Raw genomic sequence first — 16,303 nt, forward strand, 5'->3', positions numbered from 1 at the left:
CACTTTGAAATTGTGTTTGTAAATTTGAAAATAAGCATATTCCTGTGTGTTCGTTAATACTTCTTGCAGTCTTATGTTGATGTTTGTCTTATTTTCCATAGTGAATTCAAAACTGCACGACGAGCAATGTGTGATTAAACAGCATGATTTTACTCCCAACTGTTGTGTGTGCAATTTAGCAAAATTTTGCCTATTTTTAACCAATTTGCTACAAAATGCTAAATTTGAGAATTTTAGATGCTACAAAACGCTAAATTTGAAAATCAAAACGCTAAATCACTGATTTTTAAATGCTATAAACCACGAACTCTAGTCATCTCCACTCACTTCTGCAGGAGCCAACTAGCAGTCTCCAAGACAAAGCCCGTCTCCTCACTGCTTCTTCTCCTGAATCTGGTGCATGGCTCCAAGCATTACTTTTGCCTTCTCTTGGTCTTCATCTTTCCAAAGAGAATCTCCGTATCACTGTGGCTTTACGTTTGGGAGCAGCCATCTGTGAGCCTCACTGATGCTCAGCTTGTGGTGCTTATGTTTCCTGTTTGAAAAGTAAAGGAAAAGACATACGCCACTCCACCATAAACAATGTCATCTTGTGGGCTCTGATTTCAGCAGAAGTTCCTTCCATACGAGAGCCCACTGGTTGCTGCCGTTCAGACGGTAAAAGGCCAGATGGAATTACACTTGTGCCATGGAAAAGGCACATTTTACCTGTGCCAACACGTTCGCCCAGTCCAATCTTTCTCTTTCATCTTTTGAGTGCTGGAGGTGCAGCCGCAAATAGGGAAAATGCTAAAAGGAGAAAATACAGCGATTTGTTGGATAAATTCTTCTTTGTGCCAGTAGCCATTGAATTGAGTTGTATCTGGGGTAATAAGGGCCTCAGTTTTATCAGAGAGGTTGGCCAACAGATTGCTCAGATCTCCGGCGATAAGCGATCAGCTGCTTATCTTGTTCAGCGCATCAGCATACCTCTAATGCATGGTAATGTCACATCCACTCTCGGTACACTACCACCTGGTAAAGAGCTGGATGAAGTTTTTCTGGAATGCATGACTTTGTATTTTGGATTTTGTATAATATTGTAGAATATTTTGTGTTAGTTGATCTCTGAAGGGATAAGGTATTGCTCAAAGTGTTGAAACTTGGAAAGTTCCAAGGTATATTTAAAACAACCGTTGGCTAGGTTGGGTTTTTCATGTGCAGTATGTCATCTTCCATGGCAACAACTGAAAATGTCCCAACATTGAGGTTATAGATGTATATACATCAATGTGACAGATGAATAACACCTCAGGCATTGTATGTTACACATCCTAGTAGCCAATCATAGCTCTAGGACATTTGAATTTGAAATTCCACATCATAGATCGTAAGATGCATGTAGTTCAGGAAGATAAGAGAAGTCGTCCACCAAATGACTGTACATGTGGTGTACTTCTTTTACAAGGGCTAGCATTGTGATGACGAGTTTATTAAGCCTCAACCGCTGGTCCTCTCAAACCAGTATGATATCTTTCAGGTATCCTGGCCAATGCAACTACTGCCCCTAGCTAGGCCACCAAACCTGCCACTACTAAGCCAAGGCAATAGCCTACACCTGCCACCACCACATCTCAAGCCGAGCTGTCCCCAAATCCTACCCCCTCCGCCAGCCAGACATCAGGGCACCCGAGGTACCAACCATGACCACTAAGAAGATGTAGATGTATAATTTCATTTATATCAGAATTATGCATTCATTCATTCAGGACAAGTATTTCAGGTTCCCTATGGGAATCAAGATCTACATCATTTGATGGCTTAGTAGGTATCAATTTTTTAAGAGGGACTAAGTCTGTCATAGTGCATTGGCACTGCCTGATGCCCAAAGTAGCTTACGCAGTGCCCTCTTCTAGTAATGGGTAGTCTGAGACAGTGTCTCGAGACTAGCGCAAGCACCTGTTTCATGCGAGAAATGTCTAGAGATCTCGAGAGTGTTGACCTGCATACTGCGGCAAGCAGCATGTTGTATGGCTACAGGCAAACAAAAGTGAATGTTGTTTATGCCGAGTATGCAAATAGCCAACCACGGGCCTTCTCCATTCCATAAAATCATGTCAACAAGCGACTAGGCTGTTAATTTCTACAGAGGTCTATTATTGACACAGTATAACATAATTATAAAGGATAAGCATTCTAGGATTTTATGCAGCGGTAAGTACACTAATGATTAGGCTTAAGTAGAGAAACTGACAGCTTCTGTAGTATACACCATTATCACTCATAATTTATCAGACCCCACATTCAATATCTATTTGACAAGTGGTTGTGTTTACCGACATGGTGACGTAGGAAATAATTCCTTACAGTGTTATAGCATATTTGCACCATAATTAGTTACTTTGGTATATGGTGGTACAACGTGTAAGTCTGTCTAATTGTATGCAGCAAGTTTAAGATGATATCTGAAAAGCAACGTAATTTGAGGACATGGGATTATTGTGAAGAGATGCCACATAGCATAGTCTGCTGTGTTGTTTGTTGAGAAGAAGTAAAATATGTCAGCAGATAAACTTCTGGAATGATCTGGCACTTAAAAACACATATCACTGAAGGGGGATCATCACAGAGAACACCTCCAGCCCAGTCTGCATCACAAGAAACTACCCTGTTGACAACAACTGCGAGTTATCCAGCCAGGTGTACATCCTATCTACGCTTATTGACAAATTATACAGGGTTATTCAGCTAAGATATCCACCTCAAATCATTCGTGAACCATTTCAGATACTGATATTCTGTTTTCATTTTTGTTATAGGTATTAAGGAGCTCATAGTTGAACATGCAGTACTTTTCCAGGCTTTTGACAGAATTTACTGGCATACATGTTTCCATATGAGAACATTTTTTCATCCAATTACTGTTGATATACTATTAAGCTTACTTTCATAGTTACTGTGAAGTTGCACAGATTGCAGCACATGAAAAATGGTCTCGAGATGCTTGCGAGAGTCTTGAGATCTGTGGCGAGAGTCACGAGTGAGAGCATTGCCCATCACTAGCCTCCACTACTAGCACTAGCCATGGGTCTTAGTAAGTGAGCTAGTTACCAACTGACAAGTCCGAATTGGCACACTGGGGTGAAACGTTGGCAACCAAGAATGAGTTTGCTGGAAAATTTATAATTTCATTTATATAGGAATTAAATTGTAAATACAGTAAATACGGTATGCAAAAACAGTTGTGAAGTCTTGTGCCATCCCAATCAAGCAATGTTTTTTTTTTTTTTATCCGCTGAGAAAATATTAACCAGCTCTCGTTACAAATGAAGAATAACTGTGAAGTTTGGAAGCTCAAAAAGTGCTGTGTAAATAGAGTTAGGGATGCACTTAATAAACAAGTATATCCAAAAATTAAGACAGGTGATCGTGCCTAAACCGGGCGAGTTGGCCATGCGGTTAGAGTCGCGCAACTGTGAACTTGCATAGTGGGTTCGAACACCACTGTCGGCAGCCCTGAAGATGGTTTTCCGTGGTTTCCCATTTTCACACCAGGCAAATGCTGGGGCTGTACCTTAATTAAAGCCACAGCCGCTTCCTTCCCACTCCTAGGCCTTCCCTATCCCATCGTCGCCATAAGACCTATCTGTGTAGGTGCAACGTAAAGCAAAATAGCAACAAAAAAACAAAAAAATATTATGCCTAAGTCTTACTTATAATTTCAGTGATTGTCAATGTTATTTTGTTATTTTTCCTGCAGTGATATTTTGCCTCACAAGTAATTATGGAAGTATGAACACACTGTTGTGAGGAAGGAACAAATTGGGCTGACGAATAGTAGGTCTACTTTTGTAGGTTTTGTATTCATTCTTCCAAATATCGTTATAAATGTGATGGGAGACTAAAATATGTTGTAAATGAGAGCTGTGTTATGGGGGTGTCTCCATGAGTGTATAATTTGTGTACAGTGATATGTTTATGTTATGCATGAGACAAATTGTGAGGAGATGTTGAGCCATGATAGAACGCCCTGGGATATGCTAGAAGACTTTCATGCTCAGTTCAATTGATGTTCATTTTCTGTAATTTCAATACAGTGGTGCCCAAATTTCTTTAAAGCTATTTTAATTCTGAATTTAATCAAATGGGTTGGAATCCTTTTCTCAGCACCCAATATATGTATTCATTCATATGGTTACTTGTTAATATTTCATTAAGTCACAATTTGCACCACAACAGTGGAGCATTTCTTGTTAAAATTACAAGTGTCACCCAGCAATTGAGCAAAAAATGTTAGTAGGATTGATCGTTAAGTTACAAGGGATAGGCAATGGTTTTACTCAAGTTTCTTGAGCCTGATGTCACAGAAGTCAAAAATGTTGAGAAATTCTTGAAGATCGATTCCTCCATGCTGCCAATTCATGCAACATTTCAGTAATTATGAATTTACGAGAGTCCCACGGCTAGCCCTTGCCAAGCGGACAAATTTTTGCTTGTAAGCATAATTATTTTTTGTAAAAGTAATTTTCATTCTTATCACATATGAAAATGCAAATATGTACATACTCTATGGTTTATTAAGTCATTCATACCCGATTTCAGGAGGTCAGCTTGTAGGTATACATATAATCTTGAAAAAATAATTCCATAACTGCTGGGTTTAGTGCAAAAATAGCACAAAGTAGTCTCGGTTAAGATCACTAAACGACAGCTGTAATTCACTTTCTACCCTACTTCATAATTCACTATGACTATTGATATAAATATTGAACTGGCAAATTCACTAACAAACATGTACAGTAACAATCTAACTAGTATGTATGATAGAATTTTATAAACATGATGTTGAGTCTCCCTTGACAGTTTAGAAACTTTCACTTGTGGGATACATTTCAAAGCTTGTATTAGCATGTAATAATTGTTTTGCTGTGTAAATTTTACAGTAATAAATAGTCTCTTTTCCTCCTTTTTGGGCCGTAGAGACAACACAGGCCACAAAACCCATTTTTCATCATCTGTGTCTGCTATATCACTTAGGTTATTTTTGCACTCACTTGCAACGATTTCACTTTCCTCGCTTTTCCACTCGCTATCACTCATTTCCGGATATTCATCATCACTATTTAATAATTGTGACTCTATTTCACTCTGGTTTTGGATATAATTTATAATTTTGTGAATATATTTCAGTATTGAAAAGGTGGAAACGTTTACGTTGTTATTATTATTACTTATATATTATTCTCAGTTCAATACGGACCAAAAACATGAAATTCATAACCATTAATATATTTCTGCGACATGACATCTAGAATAGGCAAAACAAGAACTTTCACAATGTCAACAAACTTATACGAAGTACACCAGATGGAAACCGCACTTCAGAACAAACACCTTCTTTTTTTAAATATCAAATCCCTGTGTTTAGCCTAAATAAAGGCCCTGACTCTACGCCCCTGGCATCTATCGGCTAATATTTCAACTCTAAGAGGAAACAGACGGTTGCAGATAAAGACGCGTAATGCTTGGCTAAGGCTAGATTGTTAGAATATCATTGGAAATTATTGCTTGAAATAATGTCTTCATGTGGAAACACAATCACAACATGTACGTCGATACATGTTGTAAAAAAACTACGCTGTTGAGTTGTGAATTGTGACCCTAAAATAACCATGCACAAAGTTTAGAACTGTTGAAAAAATGCTACGAAATGTGTATTATATGGTAGAAGTACCATGGATGTTCCATAACACAGAGCATCCAAAACCAACAAATTATATACCCTCCTTATGTGTAAATGTATCAGGATAAGAAATTAAACAACATTCAAGAATTCCATTGAAAATCTGTTGGCCATGTTGGGAACAGCAGGTAAAACGCCAGTAGCAACATCCCCAAAATTTGGTGGAGATGCGCGATCAACTCCTCAGCGAGTGGCTTAACCTGTATGCAGTGTACCTGTGCAAACTTGTGGAATCACTTCCTAACCGAATCCAGGTGGTTATCAACTCCAGAGACGGAGTTACACGGTATTAAATGATGCTTGTAATAATTTCTCCAGGGCTGATTAATTGTTTGTCCAATGAGAATATTTTATTTTCTAAATATATCATATGAATATAAATTTTACTTGTGTTTTGCAATTTCCAGTACATTAATTTTCAGTTAAAGTTATTTCTGGACAGTTGAAGATGGCCTAATGAGGCCAACGCATGTACTGTTGTCTTCTGTCCTGATCCCCTTCATGATACCAACACAGTGTGGAAGGATGTGTTCATTCAGTATTGTCTGTTTCTGTGGTGGTTGGTAGTGTGGTGTATTGTGTGAGGATGAAGAGAAATGTATTAAGATGAACCCAAACACCCAGTCCCCAAGCTAGAGAAATTAATCGTATAGATTTAAAATCCATGGCCCAGTCATGAATCGAACCTGGAGCCCTCTGACCCAACCATTCATCCGAGGAGCTGGATGGTGGTATATGGCAAATAAACCAAATAATATTAAATATTTAATAAATCTTCTTTCAAAGTAATTTTATTCATTTAATACATGAATTGAATGATAAATATATAAATTCACTACAAACTACAGAATTTATAACTACAAATTATTAATTCTAATTATCAAATTTCTTTTGCATTTCTTCAATAAACTTACTCACAAATTTTGACATACCAGTACCAGTAAAGAATGTATTTTCAATACTACATTACATAAAGGAGTCTAAAACAAAAAAATGAAAACAAAATTAAAAAATGGATAAAACTGATATAGAGCAGATACAAAATGCTGCTCTGGAAACACTACAAATGCTGTAAATATTTTGTATAAATTCATGACATTTTCATTAAACTTAGAGCTTCATAGGAAAGGGCAAGAAAATGCCTGAAAATCTCCACCAAAACAAAATTTTTAAAAAGTTTATTCATCGTTGCACTGCTGTGATCGAATTTATTCAATCCATACTAAGTGGACCATCTACTGCAGTTAACTCAATCTGAATGCTGTACTCTCAGAAAGTGATGTTGAGAAAACTATCCAAAGTGCCATAGGGTAGATAGAGAAGCCATTGTGACATCAACATGCCTTTCACATGGACATCCAGTAAGTGTGTCAGTATGGGAATACTTAGGAAGACCAGACAAAAAGCTAATTATGTAGTAACAGGAAGAAGTACTGTTGGTAAAATGTATTACAGTATGTTGTAGAATCAGTGAAATTTTTAGCTTTTCATGGACTACTTTTACATGGTGAAAACAAAATTATTGGATCCATAAGAAATGAGAAGTTTCATGGTTTATCGATTTGATGTCTAAATTTGATACGTTCTTGACTGATCACGAGACTATATATGGTATAAAGGGAAGAGATGTACGTCTTTATTTATTGTCTATGATTGTTGACAAGTTCATTCTGCAACCTATCTGATGAAGTTAAGAAAATAATCATAACAGACGTCCTAATGTAGATGCCAAATATTATTCAACAATAACAGATTCCTCCCTAGATGTATCACATCCTGACCAGTTAATGCTTGTTATTTGTTATCTTTTGCCAGATGACACTCCTGCTGAATGTTTTGTGATGTTCTTACCTAATAGTGGTCACAATGATAAGGGGAAGGAAAAGTCTGTTGTGTCTTTATACTGGGATTTGAATAACTACAGAGGACAAAGTTTTGACAATTCCAGTAACATGTCAGGATTTTGTAATGGACTGCAATTCAAAATTAAGAATGCAATCCTCCAGTGGCTGCACTGAGCATTCGTTACAACTTGTGAGCTCTGCAGCTCAGGGAAGTGCCTACAAAATGCTTGCATTTTTTCATTAGAACAATAGATCTACAATTTATTTTCATCTGCAGTTCATAGGTGGGTTTCTTGTTAAAATTTGGAAAAGATTCTCTTGTTCTGAAAACGCTGTTCAAGACACAGTGGTGCGAGTAATGCTTTGTACAAATCTTATCATGAGGTGGTTTCCACATTAAACAAGATGGGCAGCGATGAACTGCAAATATAGGTGCTAAATTGGAAGCTATCTCAATGATTGGTAAACTAAAAAGGTAAATGAAAATAACGTGTTTTTGGAATTGTATCCTGGCAATGTTTCAAGTTGTTAGTGAAAATCTTCAAGTAAGAGTTACAGATTTATTTAGCATTGTCAGTCCATATAATTCGTTGGAATCATCAACTCAAATTATATGTGTACAAACCTGACGACAAAAGGAAAAGGAAACTGAAAGTGCCATTCCAAAATGATGCAGTATGGAGAGGCATGCAGAATTTGATGGATGACAGTTGCTTATTGTGAAGAAATATTATGCCATAAATTCAATCTGGAGAAAACAGCATAAGGCTCAATTTGGATTTTTATTATAGGAATTAACTGACATGTGGTGAAATATGGAACAAAGCAAATCTACTACTGCAGAAGTATAACACAGATTTGGACCAAGTATTTCCTGAGGAGTGTTTCCATTTAGCAGCAATGTTGAAAGCTACCAGCAAGAAATGATTAAAAAGCAAACCAAAGCTAAAAAAACTCTTGATGTTACTAAAAGTTTGTAACAATAAATCCATTTTCCTGATTAACAAGACTGTTCTGCACATATTCCATAGAATGGCAGTCACTAACTGTAGCTGTGAAATGTCTTTTTCTTCTTTAAAGAAAGTAAAAAAATTACCTGTGGTCACTTTGCATCAAGAAAAACTCTCAGCTCTTGCACTTTTATGTATTGAGAGCAATGTCCTGAAGGATGTGACTTTTGATGACGTTATAGAAAAATTTGCTTCATCTAAAGTAAGAAAAAGAAGGTTCATGATAATTTGATGTATAGTAATAGTGATCTAAAACATTTCACTGACAATTTTAAATGAAAACAACTCATGTTAAATCTACGTACATTTATGAAGCTTCCTTATGCATACAAGTTTAGGAACCTACTAAACAGTGAGTTTTTATTACATTATACTTTAGTTTTATCAATTGGTTTACTACATGCATTTGTATAAAAGGAAAAAATGAGTCTAACATAATGTAATCAATGTAAAACTAAACAGGAAATATGATAGATTAAATTATCTACTCTTCTTGGTTTGTCATCCCCCTTAGGGAAGGGCATTACAAGCAATCTCAACCTTTAATAAGGTCCTGCATTTAAAGTCTTTGTAAATCAATCAGGAAATATGGGTGTTGTATGACAATTCCATGAACTCAATACTTTGTCATTGTTGTCAAAACTAGTAGAAGCTGGTGACTCCTGCTATTGTACTTCTGAACACCATGGAATGAACACACAACCACAAGATGATATGAGGATACCCAACTAGTGCAGTTACACTCTGCGTGATGAAAATCCTACATATGGCACTTTTCTGAAAAAGATAGAAAAAAAGGTAAATTTAAATTTAGAAATGCACCAAATACAGTTTTATAGTCAGTAAATAAACAAAATAATGGGGAAATATTGATTGTTTTAATAACTGAGCCATAATATACCGTTGTAAGTGTAAGATGTATGAGACAGGAGAAGTCCCATCCGATTTTCGGCAGAACGTTGTTGTACCTATTCCCAAGAAAGCCGGTGCTGATAGGTGTGAAAACTATCACACCATTAGTTTAGTATCTCATGCCTGCAAACTTTTAACACGTACTATTTACAGAAGAATGCAAAAACAAGTTGAAGCTGAGTTGGGAGAAGATCAGTTTGGCTTCAGAAGAAATGTAGGAACACATGTCTATCTTAGAGGATCGAATCAAGAAGGACAAGCCCACGTAAGTGGCATTCGTAGATCTAGAAAAGGCATTCGATAATGTTGATTGGACCAAGCTATTTAAGATTCTGAAGGTGATTGGGATCAGATACCGAGAACGAAGAATTATCTACAATCTGTATAAAAATCAGTCTGCAGTGATAAGAATCGAGGGCTTTGAAAAAGAAGCAGCAATCCAAAAAGGAGTGAGGCAAGGCTGCAGTTTGTCCCCCCTACTTTTCATTGTTTACATAGAACACTCAGTAAAGAAAATCAAAGAAAAATTTGGAAAGGGAATCACAATCCAAGGAGAGGAAATCAAAACCTTGAGATTTGCCGATGATATTGTTATTTTATCTGAGACTGCAGAAGATCTCGAGAAGTTGCTGAATGGTATGGAGGAAGTCTTAGGTAAGGAGTACAAGATGAAAATAAATAAGTCCAAAACAAAAGTAATGGAGTGCAGTCGAACGAAGGCAGGTGATGTAGGAAATATTAGATTAGGAAACGAAGTCTTAAAGGAAGTAGATGAATACTGTTACTTGGGTAGTAAAATAACCAACGATGGCAGAAGTAAGGAGGACATAAAATGCAGACTAGCACAAGCAAGGAAGAGCTTTCTTAAGAAAAGAAATTTGCTCATTTCAAACATTGATATCGGAATTAGAAAGATGTTTTTGAAGACTTTTGTGTGGAGCGTGGCATTGTATGGAAGTGAAACATGGACGATAACTAGCTCAGAAAGAAAGAGAATAGAAGCTTTTGAAATGTGGTGTTACAGAAGAATGTTGAAGGTGAGATGGATAGATCGAATCACGAATGAAGAGATACTGAATCGAATTGGTGAGAGGAGATCGATTTGGCTACATTTGACGAGAAGAAGAGATAGAATGATAGGACACATCTTAAGACACCCAGGACTTGTTCAGTTGGTTTTTGAAGGAAGTGTAGGTGGCAAGAACGGTAGGGGTAGACCAAGGTATGAATATGACAAACAGATTAGAGCAGATGTAGGATGCAATAGTTACGTAGAAATGAAAAGGTTAGCACAGGATAGGATGGCATGGAGGGCTGCATCAAACCAGTCTATGGACTGATGACTCAAACACAACAACACAATATACAGTTGAACCTGACTTATACATATATCAAAGGGAAGAGAAAAAACTACTTGTAACTCAGAATTACTTAGAAATCAAACTTAAACAATACATCACATATTTACTGAAAAACCAATGGAATAGACCTACACGTGTAAATCCTTGCAAATAATAAATATATTAAGACAGAAAATATTATTTTGAACTTGGTCCATCCTTAAAGAAATCAGATAATTTGGCTTGTTTCACTTTTCTTGCATTAAGAGCATAAACCTCCTCCTGCAAACTTCGTAATGAATTCAAAGCATTTTCACTACAACTTAACACTTCACTCAGTTCAGTTGTTTCAAGATTCAAGTCGTTATCTCCATCTCCATCACTGTCACTATCGCTTGTAGCTGGTCTATCACCACTGCGTTGTTGGCATACATCAGCAATAATCTCTTCATCTGGTAGTTCTCCACATAAAGCCAGATTATCATCGAAATGCACAAAAGTATCGAATTCCACACCCTCTGGTAGCGTTAGCTCATTGCCAGGCAAAACTTCGTCTCCGTAATCATCATTAGAGGTAGCCTCTTCTAGTAAGACACCAGCTTTGCAGAAACAGTTGCTGATTGTGGAGGATGACACCTGTTTCCAGGTGGCTGAAATAAAGTCCATGGCTTGTAGCAAATTAATGGAGAGAGGTTCATTTCCTGCATCACTCAGTGTTATTAAATGTTGAACAGGCATTTTTCTATAATGCACTTTGAAATTTGCAATGATGCCCAAGTCAAGTGGTTGTAGAACACTGGTACAGTTAGGAGGGAAAAAATCCACTTGGACATTCCCCAGAACGATTTGAGGTGGATGTGCTGCACATCGATCCATAAGAAGAAGGATCTTCTTCTCTTTCTTTTTCATTTTAATGTCCAGTATTTTCAACCACTGTTCATTAGAAGCATAGTCATCCAATAATTTCTGTTGGATTCATATTCCATAGGGTTTTTTGCACCCTTAAAACATCTCAGATTCTTCTATTTTCCTGTCACAAGCGGAGGAAGTTTGTCAGATCCATCTGCATTGGTGGCAAGAAGTACTGTTACACAAATTTTACTTTTCTTCCCTCCATGGCTTGAGCTAATGTTTTATTAGGAAGGAGATTGTAGAATAGGCCGGTCTCATCACAATTGTAGATTTTTGGAGGCTGATAATCGCTTATGATACCCGGCAGAACCTCTTCTTTCCAGTGTTGCAACGTGACGTCGTCCATAGCTTTTGAGTGACCACAAATTGTTCTCCCTGTGATTCCATGACGATCTTTAAATCCTTACAATTGTTAGAGCTGCAGCCCGCTTTTGCTGACGGCTGCGCTTTGCTGATTTTGAACCCAATTTTAAGAACTCATCCAAAATAGCATTTCTTTTACTGATGACTGTACATAGCGTGGTATAAGCAATCCCTAAGTCTGAAACAATTTCAGTTTTTGTTTTGTGTAGATTAGTGTCCACTTCTCGTATAAATTTTACTTTTTTATCTAGAGTACAACTTTTCCTTTTTTGTGAATGACAAAACTACTGTTCAACAGTAAACACCAAATACTGGCACCGTGGACATTTTACTTCTCCGTTGTTCCCATTAAAGAAATTCTCATATTCAAACAAATTTACTGTATTTTCTTTTATTTCTGCACCGAAACAGCCCGCTTTGTTTATAATGTACCTTAATCTTTGGTGGCATTTGTGATGGTCAAAAACGACGAAGGTAGAGGAGGAGCGAGATAGAGAGCGAAGGGGACTCACTCGGTTGGCCTTTATTAAGCCGCCAGTAAGTAAGTGTCAACAATGTCACTTGGCGAAACTCTTTGTGTTCTGTTTCAACACCGAAACCCGACCGCTCTGCTTCCGCCTATGCCGATAAAGAAGAAACTTCATAAATACAGTAGTTTCTTTTTGAAAAGTACGTGCTCATTATAGTTACGCAAAACTCAGTCATATTTCACTGACACTTAATACGTATAACAGCGAATTACGTATAAATAAGGTTTAATTAACACGCTTTTAAATAACATCTTGCCGGGACCTAAAGGAAATTACGTACAAATACGAATTACACAGAAGAGAGTTACATATAAAGCAGGTTCAACTGTACTAAAAATGATCTTAAAATTGTCATACATTGGAGTATAAGGAAAAGTAGTAGTACTGTTCACTACTACCAGGCTGTATGATAAATAATGAATGATTTACTGAGTGCTACATTCACGTAGCCCACAAGTGCGACAATATCTGCTTCAATGTGGTACCATTCACATAAGTTGAATAAGTTACCACACCAAATGCATTGTACTGCATTTAATAGTATCATAGCCATGTGAAAATAGACAGTAAAACACATTTGAAGGGGTTGACATTTTAGTACTCTTGTCTCCAAAGTTCAAATTGGTTTGAAGTGCAGTACACTTTGATGGCAATATAGTTGAGCCATTAGATGAGGAGGCAACATCTGAATACAAAGTTTGTCGGTGATTTAAGAAATTCTCTTTCCGAAACAGGAGTCCTCAAAATTGGGATAATTGGGATGGTAACCTATACTGGATAATAATACTTACATGGGAAGTATAATACCTTGCACGGTGAACTCTACTTCAAATTCATGTGACAGATCTCATGTACCATAAAAAGGCCATGTCCAAAAAATTAGCTGCTAGTTTAAACTGCAAGGCCCAAAATCTAACATCATACTGTCCATTTAAAGTACAGGCAAATAACTTATTGGCTGAATTGGACACCCATTGCTGATTACCTGAAGGTCTGCCAGGGAATGCCAGGAGGAAGGAAGTGAATGTGCCGTATTAACTGTTTAATAATAATGTTATTGATTTTATGACTCACTAACTACTTTGGCAGTTTTAGCAGATGCTGGGGAGCCAGCAGTTTGTCCTGCAGGAGTTCTTTTACATGCCTGTAAATCTATCGACACGAGAGTGACATATCTGAGCACCTTCAAATCCCAACAGACTGAGACAGGATCAAACCTGCCAAGTTGCGGTCAACCATCATTACCTGTATACTGACATTTGATCTACTGTTGGCAATATTACTGTATTTTTAATTTTTTTAATTTTTTTGCTACTATTTAACGTTGCACTATCATATCAAACATTTTTGGCAATGGAGGGATGGGAAAGGGCTAGGATTGGGAAGGCAGCAGCTGTGGCGTTAATTAAGGTACACACTCCGGGCGAGTTGGCCGTGCGCGTAGAGGCGCGCGGCTGTGAGCTTGCATCCGGGAGATAGTAGGTTCGAATCCCACTATCGGCAGCCCTGAAGATGGTTTTCCGTGGTTTCCCATTTTCACACCAGGCAAATGCTGGGGCTGTATCTTAATTAAGGCCACGGCACTTCCTTCCAACTCCTAGGCCTTTCCTATCCCATCGTCGCCATAAGACCTATCTGTGTCGGTGCGACGTAAAGCCCCTAGCAAAAAAATTAAGGTACAGCCCTAGCCTTTGCCCATTAATAAAGTGGGTTACCACGGAAAACCATCTTCAGGGCTGACAAGAGAGGAATTTGAACCCACGATCTACTGAATGCAAGCTCACAGCTGTCCGACCCTAACTGCATGGTCAACTCACTCGGTAGCAACATTGTTATACAGACTGTATGGGTAGTTCAAAAATAAACAGAAGAGTCAAAATGTGCTCCACTGATTGCGAGCGAGTTGTTCCCCTGTTAATATTGTTGAGTTTGTGTTGAGTTATTTCAGGGAAAAAAGTTTTTTCTACTGGAAATATAAATAAGAAAGGGAAGGAAATGATAAAAAATAGTAAAAAAAATAAAGGAGGCAAGAAGTGATATTCCTTATCACAAATCCATAGACCCTTCTGTAGGTGGCAACTTTATTTGTGGATGAAACAAGTTTCTATTATGCTGCTTATGTATATGAGAAACTGTTCTCACGTTGAGGAAGCTTGAAGAGCAAAAATAAGTGTGAGTGACAAAGAATTATCATATGACAGTGGGCCTTGGCAATTTGTTGAGAACCCAATATCGAAAATACAGATTTCTGTGCATCACATGCTTGGATCAGTTGATTCAAGGAAAAAATCTAGAGCAGAAAAATTACAAAATTCATATCTCACTTCAATGCTTATGATGAAACAAAAAAGAAAAGATAAGGCTGCAGAAGCATTTCTTGAATCTTGCAGGGAGCGATATATCCATTACTTTCTCTCCACCATTTACAACACGACCTAAGTGTATTTAAGCACAAAATACAATCAAAACTGACTATGTCCACTGTTGAAAAAAAAAAAAAAACACCTACACAGTCTTTTCTCAAATGATTTCAAAGAACTTAGAAATTTATCCAACATTTCACTTGATAAATTATTTCAATCACTAATTCTTCTTCCTATAAATGAATATTTGCCCCAATATGTCATATTAAATTCAGCTTCCACTTTCCCCACAATATTGTTATCAATGTTCTCCTCATCTGTTTGTTCACCACCATCAGGTGGTATGAAAACTGCATCACTTTCCCCCTCGCAATCATTTTCTGACAAAACACATCATACGTTGGCACTCCGGGCCTTTTTCGTTTCTGGGTTTTAGATCTCCATTAAGCTGTACCATACTCAACAGCACTCAACAGAACGGATATACAGGACAATGGACAAAATCAGTGTCGAAGCTCAATAACCTGTGCAAAACAGCTGTTAAAGATCAAAGTCCATGTTTTCATTACAATACCTTTCACAGTACTGGCAATATCACACTAACTCTTTCTGCGCAGGTCAGTAAATTTCCATTATTGCTGCCGATATTGCAAGTCTTCGCCAACTATACAGGCACTCAATGGAGGCATGACAAAGCACTGGGCCATTGTGGTATATACAACCCCAGCATTCATTTTGGCATTTACCAACATAATTAATTAAATATCACTTCCAAAGTACTGATAAGTTCTTTTTCAATATTCTTTCTTTAGTCATAAGGAATAACTATATTTTTGCACTTATCCTAACTGGAATTTATTTTAAAACTGAGTCTTCCAATAACCTCAAAATAGCTTTATTACAGCACTTCCCTACTGTTACATGCTTGAGATGAATTCTTGAAAACAATTATATCCATGCTGCAATGTCCCTTTTGAATTACTGAGTGATCATTAATGCGGAAAAATGGCATTACACGAGAGAAATAAAAGCAAAGCACTGTGGGTCGTATATGACCCTTTGTCTTAAAATGGGCTGCTCATTACAGTATCAGATAGTGGTTCACTTACTCTAATTCTCTGAGTTTTATTTTCTAGAAATTTAGCCAAACATTCAATCACTCTCTAGTCTAGTCCAACAGCCCTCATTTTCGTCAGCAGTCTCCCATGATCTACCCTACCAAAACCCTTGGATATAGGTCAATAGCAATACAGTCCATTTGAGCTCCTGAATCTACAATATCTTGCTGGAATCATAGAAGTTGAGCC

General features: G+C 37.3%; 1 protein-coding gene across 4 annotated transcripts in view; it reads left to right on the top strand.

Moving 5' to 3' along the window:
- Positions 1–16,303, top strand: part of LOC136864021 (zinc finger protein 277) — a 190,149-nt gene that overhangs the window by 143,772 nt on the left and 30,074 nt on the right. The window contains exon 9 of one of the 4 annotated variants that reach the window (XM_067140524.2): positions 1,520–1,657. The exons of the other annotated variants lie outside the window; for them this stretch is intronic. The gene's annotated coding sequence lies outside the window, so the exon portion shown is untranslated. Of the gene's footprint in view, positions 1–1,519; positions 1,658–16,303 lie in introns of those variants that run through there. 4 annotated transcript variants of the gene reach the window in all.

Source organism: Anabrus simplex, chromosome 2, assembly GCF_040414725.1.
Source record: "Anabrus simplex isolate iqAnaSimp1 chromosome 2, ASM4041472v1, whole genome shotgun sequence".
NCBI lineage: Eukaryota > Metazoa > Arthropoda > Insecta > Orthoptera > Tettigoniidae > Anabrus > Anabrus simplex.